The sequence below is a fragment of the Zootoca vivipara genome, chromosome 7 (assembly GCF_963506605.1).
Source record: "Zootoca vivipara chromosome 7, rZooViv1.1, whole genome shotgun sequence".
Taxonomy (NCBI): Eukaryota; Metazoa; Chordata; class Lepidosauria; order Squamata; family Lacertidae; genus Zootoca; species Zootoca vivipara.
The window spans coordinates 14,452,882-14,474,147 of NC_083282.1; positions in this window are offsets into that span (position 1 = coordinate 14,452,882).

Genomic DNA, 21,266 nt, shown 5'->3' on the forward strand with positions numbered 1-21,266 from the left:
TAGTAAAATTGCAAGAGTCTTGCTAGACTAAGTCCATCTAGTTTAAGGTTACCAGATGTCCCCGTTTCCCAGGGACAGGCCCCAGATTTACAAATCAGTCCCCAAACAAAATCCATTGAAGTTGAAAAGTGTCCCCGGATCCATTGAAAAAAATCTGGTAACCTTAATCTAGTTCAGCACTGTGTTTTCAGCAGTTGCCCACAAAATGCATCTGGAAAGCTTCAGAAAGTGCATGAAGGACCCCTGAGGTTCTTGGCATCTGGCATTAAGAGGTGTAACTGCTGAGGCCCAGTGTCATGGGTAGGCAAAGTTGGGCACTCAATGAGGCCTATATGCCAGCAAGGTGCCCACCAAACTTTCCAGAGCACCTTCTCCAACCATGAGTGGTCAGATGTCAGGCTACAACTCCCATCAGCCCAAGCCAGCATGCCCAGTGTTCGAGGATGATGGGAATTGTAGTCCAACTACAACTGTGCACATTGAGCCAGGAAGGAGAATGGGCGCTTCCCACACCTGCCAAGTTCCTGCCGGAAAAATAAGGGGTCGGCAGACTGGAAGTAGCGCTGCCACCATTTTGGAACTGGGCAGAGCAGCATCAAAAATCGCTTCTGAGCATGCTCCGCCCAGTTCCAAAATGGCCACCACGCCAGAAATCACTTCTACGCATGTCCAGAGACTCCAGACATGCGCAGAAGGAGCCTCCCCCAGCTGGTAAGTAAACCGGGGAGAAACAAAAAAAATCCGTTTTTCCAGCTGGGAAGGGCTGGAAAAACAGGGGTTTCCCGGGAATACGGGAGACTTGGCAGCTATGGCGCTTACCCAACTTCGGGGTGAGTGGCAGTTGTTGCCCGCCATGACACCCCTGTCATGCCCCACAGCCCCACGCCATTTTTCTGGGGCCATTTTTCTGTTTCTTCACAGCCGCCGTGGAGGCTCATGGGTCCCCACCGGACCCTCCATTCAATCCAGCCAATCCGCAGCAACCTGGGGGGTGGGGGGTGACTTGGGAAACGGACCTGGGGGATGCAGTCTTCACTCAGGTCCACTCCCGAGGCATATATTCTCTGCAGCTCAGTTGGCCAGGAGAATGCCATTGAGTGGGCCTTGGAGAAACCAAGAAGAATTTGCCAAGACCCCCCCACACACACACACAACCCCCTTTGGTAAGCTCTGATGCTGCCTTTCTGTACTATTTGAAAAATAAAAAAACCTTGCAAGCATTTCTTTCTTTAGCTCCCCCGACTTAAAATGAAGAAGTGGGAGGGAGGGTCTGCTTTTAATTACAGGCAAATACAATCCACGAGTAATATTTGATGCTCAAGCCAGCGCAATTGTTCAAATGGAATGTTCTAAAAGTGTCTTAAAATGATACTATTACAGACTTTAGAAAAAAAATAGATGGCATACTGTGAACCTTTAAAATGTTCAGTAGCTGTCACATTTTCAATCTGTTCCTTCTAATGCAGTGGTCTAAAAGTTATTTAGGACCCATAGCTGTTGGCACTGTTGCAGCCTAATGATTTCAGACAAACTGTTTTGGAACGGTTATTTATTTCCATTCCAGTGCATACAGAGAATTCCTTTTTTCATTTCTGTTTTCATTCACCAATTGGTTCGTTTTTAAAGCAGCAGTTTTTATGTTTAGATTTATTATAAATCCAAACAAACTTTAGGTAAAGGTAAAGGGACCCCTGACCATTAGGTCCAGTCGTGACCGACTCTGGGGTTGCGCGCTCATCTCGCATTATTGGCCGAGGGAGCCGGCGTATAGCTTCCAGGTCATGTGGCCAGCATGACAAAGCCACTTCTGGCGAACCAGAGCAGTGCACGGAAACGCCGTTTACCTTCCCGCTGTAGCAGTTCCTATTTATCTACTTGCATTTTGACGTGCTTTCGAACTGCTAGGTTGGCAGGAGCTGGGACCAAGCAACGGGAGCTCACCCCGTCACAGGGATTTGAACCGCCGACCTTCTGATCAGCAAGCCCTAGGCTCAGTGGTTTAACGACAGCGCCACCTGGATCCCCCAAACAAACTTTATCGGGCAATAATACAATAAAGGTAACAAGACTGTCTCTTCCAGTTTGGATTAAGGACTACAACTAGTGACATTCCCTTATTCTCAGCCTATTTTTAATCGAGATAGGGATTTATTAAACTTCTAGACTGGAGCAGGGAAAGGGATATCTTAACTGTGCAATATTGTGTGAGACAGAGACACAATAATGATGATCCTGTGCTTTTGAATGGGAAACAATACACCGTTAAGGCGAATGTGTACACAACATGAAACAAGAATGGAGACACAATGATTCCAAATCTTTTCCTTGTTACAATTTTAGACACATTTTTATCAAAAGTATACGGAACATGTGGTATAAATACAGTGGTACCTTGGTTCTCAAACTTAATCCGTTCCAGAAATCCGTTCCAAAACCAAAGCGTTCCAAAACCAAGGCGCGCTTTCCCATAGAAAGTAATGCAAAACGGATTAATCCGTTCCAGAAAACCTCTAAAACCACAATTTAACATGAATTTTACAACCTAACAAGACCATTGATCCATAAAATGAAAGCAATAATCAATGTACTGTATATAAAATATTTTTTTTTTCTTACCTGCACTGATGATAGTCATTGTTTGGATGGGGGGCTTTTATCCATTTCCACAGTCACACAATCAGTCAATCAGCTAAACTGGGTTCCACACAGTCACAAAAACAAATTAACAACAAAAAAGTCTCAAAAGCAAAAATACAAAAAACATAGCAAAAAGAAAAGTGTCAAACGTAATCCATTCTGGAAGTCTGTTTGACTTCTGAAATGTTCAAAAACCAGGTGCCCCAGAAACAATAGCCGACAGCTGTGTTGGACATTCAGATTCCGAAAAACGTTCAAAAACCAGAACACTTACTTCCAGGTTTTCAGCATTTGGTAACCGAGGTGTTTGAGAGCCAAGGTACCACTGTATTTGGGAAGGTAGAAAAACTGTGAAAATAATTTGATTTTTGATTTTTTTTTGCTAACAATAGCAAAACTTATGAAAGCTGCTAATTCATCCCCAGAGAACCAGAGTAATTTAAACATTTTGAAAGCATTAATACAATCTTGTCTTAGCCCTTTAAAAATAGCCCCAAGTAAACAGTATAAAACCAAGCTGAGCAATACATGGAAATATCCTGAAGAAACATTTATGATGTTCAGATTGTCAGTTGTTAGGCAGACAAAACAACATTAAAAAACATTTAATGTTCATGGTGGGGAGAATTACTCTGTGGCTTAGGCCCGGAAGAACATTTCATAAGCTAAGAGCATTACAAGGTTTGATTCCCACAGATTCCCTGATAATGTTTCTAAAACCATGCTGTGACTCTGATATTTTGTTAAACTTTGGAGAGAAAGAAAAAGAAGAAATGATTTATTAAATGGAATATTGCATTTTCAGTTATTCCTATATGCTTTCAGTATATCTGTAGGGCACATTTTTTGAGTGATTCATATCCATTCTTCAGGATTTTGTCATGCAGGTTTTATGATTTCAAATAAAATTGCCCTCTGAGACACAGTTCTTTGTGGATCAGCGAGGAAAGGGAATTGAATCAGCTACTTCTTTTTAGTAGATCACCGTGGAAAGAAACATTACCTTTGATCTTCAATCCAGAACCTTACTTCTGGGTATTTTTTTTTTTTTAACAAATCCTCCGACAAACTAATTTTATTTTGCAATGTGTCCTGAAAATACTATTGGGTTTTGTTCTCAAAAATGGGTGGTTCACACGCCCAGACTCATTGCTAGATTTCTTACCACTTGGATATTAATGTCAGATGGCGCACAGATGAAAAAGTGAATCAAATTCACTGGAGCATATTGTGTGTGTGGTGTGACACTGGGTGTTAATCCGTAATGCTTCATTCATGCATGCAAGTCGCCACTTGATGCTGAATGGAATGATGAAAGTGAATCTAATGGGAGAAGAAACTTTTTTTTTAAAGTTTCTTCCCTAGCATGGTGAATCATCAGTTCTGTTGAATAGCACTTGTCAGTTCTGTTGCTACCCCCAATGGCCGCCTCATTTCATTTCCCAGTGTTTCCTGAGTCTCAGGCAGAACTGAGTGTTTGCGTGGACAGGCGGAATCCCCCAAACCCCAGGCGACCCCTGAGCAGAATAAATTGCTGTGGGATTAAAATTGGCCACAACTTTATTAAGATTCAGATGTAGGGAGACCTTGGCTCAGGCATTGGGTGTTTATCCTTCCCAGTCCCCAGCCGGGGAGCTGGGAGACTTCAGGGTTATTCAGAATGTGTGGGGATTGGGCTGGCTCTGGAGAACATATTTTTAAGCAGAGAGCCTGTCCCCGTTCGCCGCCGCTGGAGGGGAGAGCAATGACAACCTCTTGGCATATGGCCAATGCTCCCCTCAAGACCGCTTTAACGGAGATCCCTGGTATCACCGCTGCAAAGGGGGGGCGTGGGTAACCGATTCACACTCCCCTCCCCATTTAAGAAGATAGACTAAAGGATTCTGCCCAAGGCCTGAAACCGCCAAAGTTGTGACGTTTTGCTATGGGAAAGGCAAAACCTGCCAATGCAGGAAAATTCCTTTCCGGCCCTTCAACAGCGACCTTGACGTAGCAGCACCTGCAAACCTGTGGAGAAGAGGTTAACCTGCAAAAGAAGACATAATGGAGGGAGTGGAGGGTGGGAGAAGCTCTGAAGCCGACTGCTACTTCCCAGGTAAGCTACGGATTCTGTTGTGTGGGCAGGGCGGTCCCTCCCCTTACCTGGCCAGTCCCCTGGCGACGTGTCCCCCAGGCAGGGTTGGGCGGATGACTGAGGTAGGCGGAGACCCCAGGTATCCTGCCTGGGGAGGATAAAGCCAGTCCTGAACTACCAGGAGCTGCACTGGGATCCAGGGGGCTGCGCGGAACTATGCAAAAGTCGCCGCCCCCCATTTGATGTGGGGAGCGGTCATTACTGTGTTAGTGCACACAACCTCATGCCAATGTGGAAGTTACTTTGAGCTGTCAGCTATGTAATATGAGGTAATGCATGTTCTTTGAAGGAGTGTCTCCTGAAGGAGCGTCTCCACCTCCATTGTTCTGCCCGGATACTGAGGTCCAGAGCCGAGGGCCTTCTGGCGGTTCCCTCGCTGCGAGCAGCCAAGGTACAGGGAACCAGGCAGAGGGCCTTCTCGGTAGTGGCACCTGCCCTGTGGAATGCCCTCCCACCAGATGTCAAAAAACAACAACAAAAAACTACCAGACTTTTAGAGGACATCTGAAGGCAGCCCTATTTAGGGAAGCTTTTAATCTTTAAGAAATTAGTGTATTTTAATATTTCTGTTGGAAGCCGCCCAGAGTGGCTGGGGGAACCCAGCCAGATGGGTGGGGTATAAATAATAATATATTATTATTATTATTATTATTATTATTATTATTATTATTATTATTATATTCCTAATGGTTTCTGGGCAACCAACATAAACAACCTAATTTCATCTGTTGCTCAATTATTAAAATATGTCTTACAATGCTATTCAAGCTTTCATTCCTCTGCTCACTTTGCCCTTTTAAACTCTGTTATAAAGATTTAATTTGATGCCACTGGTTCTGAGTGTACTGGAGGTCTTTCAAAATAACAAGGAATGCAGTACATACACATTACCAATGGCGTCAGATGTTGGGACTATTTTGTCCACTGCATTCTGTCCTCATATACACATATACAAAGGACGAGATCTTTTAACTGAGCTGCATGACAGCATCTTGCGGACAGATACTGGGTGATTTTTGGCTAGCTGACATAAACAAAATCCAGCATATGTTGTGTGCTTAACTGTACTCTCGGAACAATCCTCCATCTGTGTGCTCTTTCGCTTTTAGCATTCTGCTTATGCTTAGGAAAACAAAGCAAAAAAAAAAGCAAATAATTTCCACTAACTGGCTATAGTTGCTAAGTTACGAGAAAAATATATTGACCTGACTTTGGTCGATGATTTCTTTTTGCATACATCCTTTACCAAAGTCAGGTCAGTATATTTTTCTCGTAGCTTGTAAAGTGGAAGTCCATAGTGGCCCCGTGGTTAAATAAAGCACTTAATGTTATTCAATGGAGAAATGTTGTGGCAACTTGATAAGATGAAACCTCACCAGCTTCGTTCATAATAGTTCCTCCGCTATCTTTATTTGGATACGTAAACAGGCCTTCTCAAGTGATGTTTATTAAGCAGGAAATAGAAATTAATCTATTCATTAATTTACAATGGGGAATGATAGCTGCTTCTGTGTAATAATATGGAATCTGTAAAATACATTGTTTGTTTGTTTTTGTGTGTAACTAAATTTATGTGTGAATCTTGGTTTGACACTAATTGCTAGACACTAATATATTCTTGCTAGACACTAATATATTCTCACTAATAATATATATGGTCTGAAGCTCAACATCAAAAAAACCAAGATCATGGCCACTGGTCCCATCACCTCCTGGCAAATAGAAGGGGAAGAAATGGAGGCAGTGAGAGATTTTACTTTCTTGGGCTCCTTGATCACTGCAGATGGTGACAGCAGTCACGAAATTAAAAGACGCCTGCTTCTTGGGAGAAAAGCAATGACAAACCTAGACAGCATCTTAAAAAACAGAGACATCACCTTGCCGACAAAGGTCCGTATAGTTAAAGCTATGGTTTTCCCAGTAGTGATGTATGGAAGTGAGAGCTGGACCATAAAGAAGGCTGATCGCCGAAGAATTGATGCTTTTGAATTATGGTGCTGGAGGAGACTCCTGAGAGTCCCATGGACTGCAAGAAGATCAAACCTATCAATTCTTAAGGAAATCAGCCCTGAGTGCTCCCTGGAAGGACAGATCGTGAAGCTGAGGCTCCAATACTTTGGCCACCTCATGAGAAGTGAAGAATCCTTGGAAAAGACCCTGATGTTGGGAAAGATTGAGGGCACTAGGAGAAGGGGACGACAGAGGACAAGATGGTTGGACAGTGTTCTCGAAGCTACGAACATGAGTTTGACCAAACTACGGGAGGCAGTGGAAGACAGGAGTGCCTGGCGTGCTCTGGTCCATGGGGTCACGAAGAGTCGGACACGACTAAACGACTAAACAACAACAACAATATATTCTTACATCTATTTTCCTGCCACTGGCTGCTGGACTTTTCTGAAGAATAATGAGAGGACCATCTCATTTTCTGTGTGACTTACATCCATGGGGCACGGGAAACAATGTTTATTTTGATGTGCACCACATTTGGCTAGAATAATGCATTAATGTTCAGCATGCAGACTGCACAGGATTTATGGAGTCTTTAATGTTTCGTGTCCTTGCTTTTATATCCTCAAGTTCTTCACATGTTGCATCAATCAAGAACATTTGAAAATGTGATGCTCCTGTTTAGGGGAACTCCAAAGCCTTTACAGATGCCCCATTTGATATAGTGTATAAAGATGAAGTTTGTAGAGTTTGTAGTGATAAATGGGTGAGTGAATGTGTCGTTTATGACAAAAAACATGGGTAATTCAGTAGGGGGGGGAACCTTATAGATTTGAAAATCTTGCCCAAACAACAGGAGGATTGGTGCATAATGAACTCAACAATCAAATATTAATATGATTATGATTGTGTATTTCTAGCACTAAGCCACACACCTAGAAAAATTAATAACACAAATGAGAGTTTTCTGGAACATTTTTTCTACCTAAAGCTACATTCTAATGTATCTGGGGGTAGTAAAATGTCTCAAAACAGCCATGTGTGTGTCAGCAGAATGGCACTTAATTCTGTTTCCCTTGATCAGTTTTTGTTTGAAAAAGCAACAATACATTTGTTATCCCCATATGTTGAGATTAGATGGGACAAAAAAGCAGTCTAGCAGCAAAAATCTTGGGCTATATACATATTTATTGTCACGGGTTCTCTTGGATTCTGAGAAAGAAAACTGTCGAAACCTTGAATTTATATAATCAAATCAGTTTTTCTTGTTTTGTTTTTTTACCCCAACATGCCACATTAGCTAGGGTAAAAAAGCAACAATAACCAAATGAAAATCACATCACATGTAATATTAATTTGGCTTTCTTGGAAGCCCCCCCCCCCCATAAAACCATAAACAGAAATTGGCTGGAAGCATATAAATCCTTCTAAGTATATAAAAGTTTGTGTTTTTTTATCTTTGAGGTGCCACCCCCTTGACGACTTGCTGGTTGAGGTATCACATTGACCTTTCAATGCCTAAATAAATGTCCCATTTGGCTGACAATTGGAACCTGGATTTTATTGGCCATCTAGGCAGGACCCACATGTTATTGGGTATTGAGCCCCAACATTTACCCAACACATTTGCATTCCATCTTTCTTCTGTCATGGAACCCAATATGAGATACATGTATTTCCCAGGAAGTCTCCCAAACAGACCTGCTTAGTTTTTAGCAAGGAGGTGGTCTCATATGCCTTCAGACATATGAGGCTTGGACCATATGATTTCAAAATTCTTTCTGTGGTGTTATACTGTATTTGCAATGGCTCATTCACACACACTTAAGTCATTACTTGGTGTTGCATCATAAATGCCCTTGACAGGATGGTGGGTGAAGATTGTATTAAAGGTGTTAAAATGTGTTCCCTGTCCTGAACATGTTATATTGTGTCGGGTTTGCATCAATATGTTGGAGACTTGAGTACAGTTTGCAATTGCTACCTAGCAGATGGCGATGAGCTATTGAGTTGCTCAAGGTTGGAATATTGCTACACTTTGTTACAAAGGATTGGTGCTCTGGGAAAGGAAGAACCCCAATGGTTGCTGTTATGTACTGAGCTGAATCCTAGAACAATAGGATTCAGAATCAGCGGGAGCTACCCAATCCAACTCCAGGTGGAAGTGAATCCGCAACCTAATTGGCCTGCTGGAGCAGCCAATCAGGCGGCTGGCAGAAGTGAATATAATTGGCCCACAGGTGTAGCCCTGAAGTAGCCAATCACGCAAGGCCCATTGTGTAAATAATGTATATAAGCAGATGGTTTTGGGAAAAGAGCCATTCGTCTTCTCTTCTCCTCCTTGATGACTATGAGCTGAATAAAGAGCATGAAATTCACTCTTGACTCCGAGTATATTTCACTGGCGACGAAGGTGGGATCCTGCTGAGCTGACCGCCACCACGCACTGCACCGCAGCACCGCCACCTGCTGCACCGCTGCATCGCACCGTGCATCCAGGCTTCAGCTCCAGGACCCAAGGAACCCAGAATGGCAACCGACAGCAGCTTCTCGCCATTCAAACCAGCATCAGGAGACTGGGAAGGGTACGCCGCCCGTTTCAACTTCCTCCTGCAAGCGAAAGAAGTCACCAACGATGCCATGAAGAGGGCGACATTCTTCAGCGTCTGTGGAGAGGAGACGTTTGAAATCGCCCGGGCTCTCCTTGCACCTAGAGATGTCGCTACCGTCTCTTACAAAACAATAATGGAACGGCTGAAGGAGCACTTCTCACCACAGCCCTCGGTGGTAGCTTGCCGAAATGCCTTCTACGCAAAACGGCAAGCCCCGGGGGAAACCATAACTGGGTTTGTGACCTCCCTCCGCCAAGCCGCCCGGTTATGCAACTTCTCAGAATTGGAGAACATGCTTCGTGACCGCCTCGTCGGTGGCCTGAGGGACGAGATGTTGCAACGACGCCTCTACGCCAAAAAAGACCTCATGTTCCAGATTGCTCTGGAGGAAGCCCTGGCAACCGAAGCCGCCGAGAGGTCAACGCAAGAGGCACGACCGGCCCCGCCATCCCAACCGAGGGTCTACCACGAAGACCTCACCGACGAATCCGAATCTGACAGGGAGGAAGTACACCGAGTACAGCGGCGCACTCAAGCAGCACACACACCACAGCAGCCTCGACGAGAAGGAGGGAACTGTGCAAGCTGCGGGGAGAACCACGAGAGGAGGACCTGTCGTTTCCGCAACGCAGAGTGCAGGCAGTGCAGAAAATTGGGACACATCGCCCGGGTGTGTCGGGCTCGACTCACCCGTCGACAAGCATCAGATGACCGACCCAGGAGCCCCAGGTCACACGGCACCATGCACCAAGGCAACTCGACGGAGATCACGGACTACCAGGTATTCCAGTTGCCCCATCCCAGCACAGAGAAAATTTATATAGAGGTACAGATAGAGGGAGCCCCATGCCGCATGGAGCTGGACACGGGTTCAACTCTATCCATAATCTCGGCCCGAACATTAAGGGAACTGTGCCCTAATGGGGGTCCCAAACTAAGGCCGGCCCCATTCACCCTCCGGGACTTCCAGAAACGTAAGGTCCCTACTATGGGGGTGGGGACCTTCAGGGTGCAATATCGAGGGCGAAAGCAACAATTGGACTTGCTGGTAGTTAAGGGCCCCTACGTTAGCTTACTGGGACTGGCATGGTTTGGACCTCTGGGGCTAGCCGTTACCGGGGTGAACCGCACTAGCTTACAAGTGGACGTGGACGCCATATGCAAAGAGTTTCCAGGGGTTTTCGATGGGGCATTGGGACGATATACAGGACCCCCCATTGCCCTACAGCTAGACCCCGCTGTACGACCCATCAGGCACAAGGCCCGCCGGGTCCCGTTTGCCCTGAAACCCCGCATAGACGAGGAATTGGACCGGCTCGTGGAGCAAGGAGTGCTGGAGCCGGTGCCCAACGTCCCCTGGGAAACTCCAATTGTCACACCCGTCAAGCCTAACGGTTCGGTCCGCATCTGTGCAGACTACAAATGCACCATAAACAAGGCTCTCACGGCCCATGCATACCCAGTGCCAGTGGTCAGCCATGTCCTCGCCACCCTGGCTGGGTCAAAAATCTTTGGCAAACTGGACTTGGCCCAAGCGTATCAACAGTTGCCTGTGGACGAAGCCACAGCAGAGGCTCAGACGATTGTGACGCACAGAGGGGCATTCAGAGTAAAGCGGCTGCAATTTGGCGTTAGCGTGGCACCAGGCATATTCCAGAATCTAATGGACTCTCTCCTTAAAGGGATTCCTGGTGTCACCCCCTTCTTCGATGATGTACTGATCGCCGGGCCCACACCAGAGGAATTTGAGGACCGCCTCCGCTCCGTCCTGCACCGTTTCCAGACGGCGGGCCTCAAGGTGAAGCGGGAAAAGTGTTTACTGGGAGTGCCGCAGGTGGACTTTCTGGGATTTAAGGTGGACGCAGAAGGGGTCGATCCAACCGGTGACAAGGTACGGGCCATTTGTGAGGCCCCAGCGCCCAAGAGCAAGCCCGAACTTCAGTCATTCTTGGGACTATTGAACTTTTACCATGCCTTCCTTCCCCATAAGGCAGCGGTAGCGGAGCCCCTACACAGACTCCTAGATAAAAGGGCCCCTTGGGTGTGGGGCCAGCGACAAAGGGCCGCATTCCAGGCAGTCAAGGACTTGCTCGTCTCGAACTCGGTCTTGGCACACTTCGACGAGAGGCTGCCAGTGGTGCTGGCATGCGACGCCTCTCCCTATGGCATCGGCGCTGTCCTGGGACACCAACTCCCGGATGGAAGAGAGGTGCCGGTGGCATACTTCTCCCAGACGCTTGCTGCAGCCGAACGAAACTACTCACAGATTGACAAGGAGGGTCTGGCAATCGTGAAGGGCGTAAAAAAATTCCATGATTTCTTGTACGGGCGGCCCTTTACCATAGTGACTGACCACAAGCCGTTGCTTGGCCTGTTTGCCCCTGAGAAGCAGACCCCCCAAGTGTTGTCTCCACGTGTCCTCAGGTGGTCAATTTTCCTTGCCGGCTACCAGTATGCACTAATCCACCGCCCTGGGAAGGCGATGGGCCACGCAGACGCCCTCAGCAGGCTACCACTACCAGAAACAGGCCCCGACCCAGCGCCTGCGCAAGAGGTTATGACCCTGGAGCTGCTTCCCGACCGACCCATTCAGGCACAAGAAGTTGCGCACCATTCCACAAAAGATAGGGTCATCTCCCGGGTCCTGGACTGGGTGTGGCGAGGATGGCCCAGCAGCAGCCCCGGGCCAGAATTCGCTGGCTACACAAACCGCAAACATGAACTGTCGGCCCACAAGGGGTGCCTGTTATGGGGAAGCAGGGTTGTTGTTCCCCAGCCCCTCCGCAAAAGGGTCCTCACAGCCCTACACGAGACACACCCAGGGGTAGTGAGGATGAAGGCCCTTGCCAGGAGTTATGTGTGGTGGCCGGGGATTGACAGAGAGATAGAGGCCTGGGTCCAACACTGCCAGACCTGCCAAGAATCCCGCCCGGATCCCCCAAGGGCCCCAGTCCAGCCCTGGGAGTCCGCCCAACATCCATGGTCACGCTTGCACGTGGACTTCGCTGGCCCCTTCCAGGGAAAAACATTCTTCATAGTGGTGGATTCCTACACCAAATGGCTGGAGGTCGCACGGGTACCATCCACTTCTACGGCGGCAGCCATCCGGGTACTACGTAAGCTGTTTGCGACCCACGGGCTCCCTGACACCCTCGTCTCGGACAATGGAACTGCATTCACGTCAGAGGAGTTCCAGACCTTCACAGCGCAGAACGCCATCCGCCACATCCGCTCAGCACCATTCCACCCTGCCACCAATGGCCAAGCGGAGCGCATGGTGCGGACCACCAAGGACAGCCTCCGCCGCATGACACAAGGGGACTGGGAATACCGCCTTGCCGCATTTCTTCTAGCACAGCACAGCACCCCAAGCACAACGACGGGCCGGAGCCCAGCTGAATTACTAATGGGCCGGCGCCTTGCAACTAGACTGGACCGACTTCACCCCGACAGAGCTCAGGATGAGGTAGTGGTGGGGAAAGGCAGGAACCCCCGGACATTTGTGGCCCAGGACCCAGTGTATGCAAAGAATTTTGGGGCAGGCCCAGCATGGGTACCCGCCACAGTCACCAAGGTGACCGGTCCCGTGTCGTACGAGGTACTAACGGAAGGGGGGCAATGTTGGCGCCGCCACTGCGACCAGATACGGCGACGATTCCCAGGAGGAACCCGGGAGGAGAGCGGAACAGAGGGGTCCCAAGGGGACAGCAGGGCAGTGAGGCCTGTAGAGCGAGAGGGGTGGGCAGAGGAAGCAGAAGCAGTAGGCACAGAGGGGCGCCCCGAGGCTGGAAAGACACCGGAACCAGAGCTACAACCTAGTGGTTCAGTGGCGCCAGACCAGACAGCCCCGGCACAGCCAGCAGCCTCGGAACACGAGCCAGAACCAGAACCCCTGACCAAGGAACACCCCAGGCCACAACGCACACGGAGGCGGCCAGCAGACCTTGGGGACTACGAATGCAACTTCCCGGGCAGGACTGGAACTTAGAGGGGAGGGGTGTTATGTACTGAGCTGAATCCTAGAACAATAGGATTCAGAATCAGCGGGAGCTACCCAATCCAACTCCAGGTGGAAGTGAATCCGCAACCTGATTGGCCTGCTGGAGCAGCCAATCAGGCGGCTGGCAGAAGTGAATCTGCTACCTGATTGGCCTGTAGGAGCAGCCAATCAGGCTGCAGGCAAAAGTCAATCCACAATATAATTGGCCCACAGGTGTAGCCCTGAAGTAGCCAATCACGCAAGGCCCATTGTGTAAATAATGTATATAAGCAGATGGTTTTGGGAAAAGAGCCATTCGTCTTCTCTTCTCCTCCTTGATGACTATGAGCTGAATAAAGAGCATGAAATTCACTCTTGACTCCGAGTATATTTCAGTTGCCTTTGCATATGAAATTTATCTCTGTGTAAAAGAGAGCTGGTCTTAACTTAAGATTTTTAAATGATGCCAATGCACAAAATACATTATTTATGAGCATATATTGGATGGGTGGGGAGAAACAAAATTAAAATTTTAACTACGGTAAATATAGGGCTCGTAGAGAAGTCAAAGAATCCTCGACAAATAATCGTGGTTTTCAGTGACCCCCCAACCTACTCCTCCAAGTCCTGGTCTCAGGAACTGCTGTCATAAAAAACAATATTCTGGGAAAGAATGTGCTGAAACAATTAGCATAATAAATGTACTAAAGGAAATGTACTGGCTCAGAGCTGCCCTGCTTGGATGCCACTAGAAGTTCATCAACAAAGATAGCCCCCAAATGGCTGCGAGGACAGCTGGATGCAGTCCTCAAAGCTCATAAACAGAAAAGCAAATTTGTCCTGTTTCAAAGTCCAGCTTTTCAAAATATCCCCTTTCCTGCAAAAGAAGCTTTGATTTTTCTGCTTAATTTTCTGGACACAAAGTTTAGAATTCCAGTCAGTGCAGGTTTACGAGTTTACTTTTTTCCAAATGTATTTTATAATTATATATTTTATTAAGTTTCAACTTTTTTAAAAAGGAAAAGAAAACAACCATCAAAACCCAGCCTGGGTTAAAACATACAAGGAACTTTTGAAGGCAGGGAATTCCTCAAAAGAGTCGAGGGGGCTGCATTCAATGATAGTCTTACATGGTTTGGACACATTGAAATCAATGGAGCTAAGTTAGTCTATTAACTTCAATGGGTTACTCTGAGTAGGACCAGCGTTAAGGACCAGCTGTGGGTTTCCCCAAATCTGCAAGCTGGCCAAGCAATTTCTCTTATGGTAAAAATTGCCCGGTTAGGAGAAACGTCTGAGGAATCTTGAAAGGTGGAGGAGTTTCAACAGGACTGTCAAAATGGTTCAGTGCGTCCATAATTTAAACCCATCCTGAAGAATGTAAGAATTGGTGTGCCAGGTCAGAGCAAGACAAGAGTTGCTATGTTCTCCTGCTACCTGTTCTTTTCAAGTCTTCTGAGGGAGGAAACACAGAATTAGCAGTTGCTCCAGTTCATGCCCTGATGCTCCATTAACCCCAGCTTGAACCTTCTCCTGTCGGGCCACAGCAGGGGAGGAAGCAAGAGGACCAGTGAGCAGTGAAGTGGGAAATGCAATTGCTGCCTTTCCTCCTGCTGCCTCGGAAAATTGAGAGGTGTAGGCACAGCTTCTGGGTGAGGACCTTGCAGATGTACTTCAAAGGTCCATGTAACCCTAGCCCACTGTTCTCCGAGATCAACCAGCTGAAATAAAAGATACCATTTAACATCTTGCCCCCCTTCCCCATTCCCGCTGCCTCATATCACCCCCTCGTGGAATTATACCCGAAGACAAGAAAGCAGAGACTTTAATTCATGTTGCATATATTATATATGAGTTTCATATCCACAGTTTATGCTGTCGTTTCTTACCTTCGCATATTTACCTTTCAAACTTTGGAAATCGTCAATGAAAAATAAATTCCATGCGCATAAAAAAGTATTTAGTGCTCCTGCATAAAAACTGTCTGGCAAATGAGCTTGTGTAGCAGACAGGTTAACAAAACACAGCCTAAATAATTTAGACAGCGCCACCATTATGCTCAATTGTCTCAATAAAGGCTCACATAAAGAGAGGCATCTCAACACAAGGGCAAGGAACTTTCCCCCCTCTTGAGATCTGTGTTACCTCAGCCAAAATCTGTCAGGGTGGTGTCGCAACAGTGGGTGTGGCCAGAACCCAGAGTGGGTGGACCTACAGATTGATGGACCATATTTCAGCATTAATATAACTCATGTTTCCTTCCAAAGCACCGTAGAAAGATTACATACCAGTGATGAGAAGACCAAGCAGTAGAGTACATGGCAGGGCAGCAATAAGATGGGAGAGTCTTAACTCTTGCAGAAGTCCAGTAACACAGGCAGCAAAATGACCCTCTCTAGGCAGCGAGGTCTGAAATATGAGTACAGCAACAGAATATCTCCCTTATTCTGACTGAACATGGCTTTGGAACTGATTGTGTGGATGACTAGAAGCAGGGAAGGAGAATCTACAGCCCATGAACCAATCTTGGCCCATCAGTGGGTCCAATTTGGTCCCACTAGGCCGGTGGTGGCTAACCTACAGCACGCGTGCCAGAGTGAGCATGCAGAGCCCTCTTTGGTGGCATGCGCACCATTGACCCATCTGAATGGAGGTGGCCGCTGCCGAAGAAAAGCCACCTGCCCCACCCCCTCCACCATTGTTTCCCGTTGGCGTGGCCGCCTGGTTTCCCAAGCAGACCGTGCAGGGCCGGCCCCCGCCCCCCATGGCGGCCTCAGCCCCAGCCCCAGCTGCCGGGCCAAGTTGGGAAGCACCACTGACCGCCGTGCACCATCTTTACTGAGAGGCAGCAAGCCAGAGAGCGGGGCTGCGCCATACCCGGGAACCTGCCTGGTGCACAACCCATTCTTCGGGGCGCTGCAAAGACGTGGCTCCCCTCCAGGTTCTGGGGCTCCGCCGGAGTGCCACCCGGCCCCTCGCCTGAGCCACATCTTGCCGCCGCAGTGAAAAAGTGGAGCCTATACAGGGTCCGGGGCCTCCGCTCGGGAAGTGGGACACCTCAAAAGCCCAGCCGGCCTGTGAGGCAGAGCTTTGGGCAGCGTGCTTGGAGTGGGGTCCCCGGCTGGGGCGGGCCTTCAGCTTCACTGGCAGGGACCGCAGCAAACAGTGGCTGTGCCTATGAGAAGTATCTCCCCCAAACCCCTCCCCAAAACAACAACTCTGGGGAACCCCACCCCCAAAAGCTCAGCAAATCCGGGCAATCCACCCCCCCCACCCACCCCCAAAAGCTCAACAACTCTGGGCACTTTGTGTTGGCACTTTGCGATAAATAAAAGGGTTTTGGGCTGCGGTTTGGGCACTTGGTCTTGAAAAGGTTCGCCACCACTGCACTAGGCTATTCCTCCCCAAACCATGCCCATCTGCCCATCAGCTGATGTCACTGGTGACGTCAGTTGATGGATGGAAGACGGGGTCTATTCCTGCTTAGGCTGCATTGGTTTTGTACTGTACTTATTCATCGTAAATGTGAATTGCCTACAGTCTTAGCATTGACAGCTACACCATCATCCCATTGGCCACACAGCCCTGATCCCAGCAGTGAACAGGATTAAGCAGGGCACATCTAGGATTTCACTGCTAAGCAGTGCTGTATCTGCCTGTCACAAACACTAGATATATTGGGGGGGGGGTCTATGACAAGTGAAGAAACTAGTTACCTACTAATTTCTCCTGCAGTGATATTTTGAGGAGAGTTTGGATTTCCTCCTGTGAAGACACATTTGATGAAGCAAAAAGAAATTCGACTTCCACTGGGGAAATTTCCCACACATGCATATCCCTAGCTAAGGAAGCGCTTAACTCTCTCCCACTCCTATCAGTAAGACTTAAAATGTACTTAAGTCTAGTTGAATCATTCCCTGTTTCATAGTTTTTTCCTATTACAGAGAACATTGAAAATAATGCAAGGAAACAGAGGTTAGAGACAGCAGCGCCACTTCTTATTCATCGCCAAATGCTGTGTGGAATAAAAAATAAGCACTTTGTGCATAACTGCTCTTCAAGGTAGAATTCTTATAAAATAAATTATGCATAACTTGATTCCAATGCAGTCTTAGGAACTGATTGTATTTCTCATTGGAGACATGTGTATTCCCCCAAGTTGAGAGAAAATGTGCCATAGCACTGCAGGTTTTTATATAAAATATTCAGGCAAAGAATCCTACAGGAGAAAGTAACTACCTAGTCATGTAGCTAGTAGACCAGTTTGCATTGGGACGTGGGTGGCGCTGTGGTCTAAACCCCTGAGCCTCTTGGGCTTGTTAATCAGAAGGTTGGCAGTTCAAATCCCCACGACGGGGTGAGCTCCTGTTGCTCTGCCTCAGCTCCTGCCAACCTAGCAGTTCGAAAGCACACCGGTGCAAGTAGATAAATAGGTACTGCTGTGGTGGGAAGGTAAATGGCATTTTGGTGCACTCTGGCTTCTGTCACGGTGTTCTGTTGTGCCAGAAGCATGTGGGGATCACCACGAGGAGGAGGAGGAAGAAAAAGAGGCAATGGCCGTCTCGAGCACGTCGGGCGCCGTGGTGCGGAGATCGCTCCGTTGGTGCCCCCGCCCCGTTCCATTTCTTGCCGCGGCTGGTGGGCGGGTGCCGTGTGCCGCGCGGCACCCCCCTACCAGGCCATCGCCCTGGCGCCCCCTGGCGCCCCCTGCCACCCAGACTACCCCTAGAGCCGGCCCTGGATGGGGGGGCTCAGCGGGGGGGGGGGCTCCTCATCACCCTGGCCCATGTAGCCAGAGATGGGCTTGTAGGGCATGTGCTGGGGCAGGGAGGGGGGAAGAACAGTGTGGTGGTAAGGGGGCAATTCCAGCACCCTTTTTCTAGGAAAAAGACACTGGATAAATAAATAAATATCACATCTTTACGGTGTTATGTATTCGGTGGTCTGTGTTTGCCTGAACCTGAGTGTAAACTAAGTATTCTGAGCTCCTGTGTTCTGAGTTGATACATGATATCCAATCACAGAACATTTCAGTATTTGAGCCTCTGCCATTGGCCCTTAAACTCTGAGTCATGATTCGCAGCTTGGAAGTTTAGACAGCCAATCACATTGGGAGTGGGAGTGGCCCAGGCCTTTAGAAATGTATATAAGCAGTTGCTTTGCCCTTGTTGTCTAGTTCTGTTAGTTCAATAAATGTTTTTGCTGTTATCACAGTGTCTTGCCTTGTGGGAACCCATCTACACTTCATTTACTCTACTTTTTGGTCAAAGGTCTCCAAGGATGTTGGTTCAGAAACAGCAGCAACAGATAAAATAAAATAAAAATAACCATAGATTAAATAGATCAAAATTTAAGTAGAATAAGACAACAGTAAATAAGAATCCTTAAAACTCAGCCAATTTGATCCAGAAATGATTGCTGGTATTTATAGGTGGCACAAAACCAATGCCCACTTTTCTTTCTTCCTCTGCACTCTCAGTTACCTGTTTATTCTGTTGTGATTGTGTTGCTGCTTGCTGTTGCTGCTGCCCTTTACTGTTTCCAAAGTTGTACCAAAGTCACCTACTGTTGTTGATGGAAATTGCCCAAGACTTTGAGCATTCTGTACATTTCTGCTTTGGGCTGCTGCTTGTGCCGTACTGCAGCTTTTGCCAGTGCAGAACAAAGACAACTTTAAACTACAGGTAATGAGAATCTCCTTCCTGCCTTTAGCCAAATCGAAATTGTTGAGAGACAGTGAGGCAACTCATCTAAGCTGCTATTGATTTTCAATAAAATTCACTTTTAATTGAGAAAATCCCCCTGCACACGAACACACACGCTGTTGAGCTTGTCGTAACCTAACTGCAACATGGTAACTTTGGTGGTCATTGTCTGAATTTTAAAGAACTGGTCTGACACATCTTTATTTAAGAGTGAACATGCCTGAAAGAAAACAATTACACTGGACGGGGCCAATGGCAATTGATTTACCTGATCCATCTAAATCTTGTCGCCTTTGTGTGGCTAATTGGATCAACTTGCAATCGCTGCACCTGTTATTCAGCTTAGGCCTGCAGCCTCTGGTCTAATAAATAACATGTTTCTCTCCGGGGGGAGAGGAAGGTATCACTTCCAGCTCTCCCCGCGGATTCAACCTGACCTACAACTCAATATGGTATTGACTGGGAGTCCTATTGCGTTCATTTGTTTTATGAGTTGTTCTGTGATTCACATTGTTGTCATTCACACCTGAATAAAAAAGAAGGAAATAATCTTGCCCAAGGCCAATTCTACAGCAAAAAAAATATGGGGAAAAAAATGAAACCAGCTCCACCAGAATGCCAAGCAGAACCGTCTTTCCCATAGGGCTTAGTGGTGTGTCACGCCAGGGCGCCAGCCTCTCAGGTGCACCCCAGTGAGTGGGGGAGCTGCGTGGCTTTGCTGGGGGGCTCCCCTTTCCCTGCACGCCCGCCAACTGTGCCCCACTAACCATAAGGCTGGCGGGCGTGCAGTTTACCTCTCAAGCCTCCATGGGAGGAGGGCGATCCCTGCAGAGGCTTAGGCTGGAAGCTGCGCCCCACCTACCATATGGCTGGCGGGCATGCAACTTCCATCCCAAGCCTCAGCGATGATCGCTCTCCTCCCAAGCCTCTGCGGGGATTGCTCTCCTACAGTGGCATGGGGAGAGTTGCTCCCCCCAATGGCTAGCAGTGCACAGCTTCACCCCCCCCACACACACACACTATCCATGGTAATTTGGGGGTGCTGGGCAGATATTTCCACCCCGGCGCTACATCTGCTAAAGACGGCCCTGATGCCAAGAGTCAGGGGCTGGCTGTATCCTTGTGTCCTCCACCCTCTGCAAGCTGAGGTTGACATCACAGTTGTGGAAGGGGACCCATTTTTGCCCTCATGAAGGATTATCTGATTGTCAGGACTTACTCTCTGTAAGCCTTGACAATCAGCTCAGCACCACTTTTCAATCATGAGCCCCACAGCCCTTTCAGGACTGAGTATGAATTGGAAACCTTAGACTGATGAGGGGGATGAGGAAGAAACAGAAGGATGGTGAATCACCACCACTGATAATTGAGTGGTGAAGACTAGCAAAGGTAAAAGGATCCCTGGACGGTTAAGTCCAGTAAAAGGAGACTATGGGGCTGCGGTGCTCATCTCGCTTTCAGGTCGAGGGAGCTGGCGTTTGTCCACAGACAGCTTTCCGGGTCATGTGGCCAGCATGACTAAACTGCTACTGGTGCAATGGGACACCGTGATGGAAACCAGTGCACACGGAAATGCCGTTTACCTTCCTGCTACAGTGGTACCTATTTATCTACTATCGCTGGTGTGCTTTCAAACTGCTAGGTTGGCAGGAACTGGGACAGAGCAATGGGAGCTCACCCCGTCACAGGGATTCAAACCACCGACCTTCTGATCGGCAAGCCCAAGAGGCTCAGTGGTTTAGACCTCAGCGCCACCTGCGTCCCATATTGGAAGGCTAGCACTCTGATGTGCACCTAGGACTCAAAGCTGTGTTCACTTGGCAAGGTCATTGGATGGTCTTGGGCAACTCACTACTGCTAGACCTAACCTAGGGCTGATATGGAAGGCCTCTTGTTCTACGGTTGAAATTAATGTTGAGAGACCATTCAGTGATCTAGCTACTTCGAATATATGCATGGTTAAGCAAGCTATTAAAAGACTATAACGTATATTTGAAGTGGCTTCATGTGGATGCAGAAATCTCTTTAAAAATACAAATCCTTTAAAAGACTTATTCCTGCCAAAGAGAGATTCAAAGATTTGTTATCAGAAAGGTGGGAAGACGCTTCAACCTTAAGAGCCGAGTTAACAGTTAATGCTGTGAAGGGATTAAGATTCCAGATAGTCGCTGTGTGCTTAGCAATTTCCCACATCATCTGTTTTCTGGAAGCTGTATACCCATTCACCTTTCAAGAAGTAGCAAGATCAT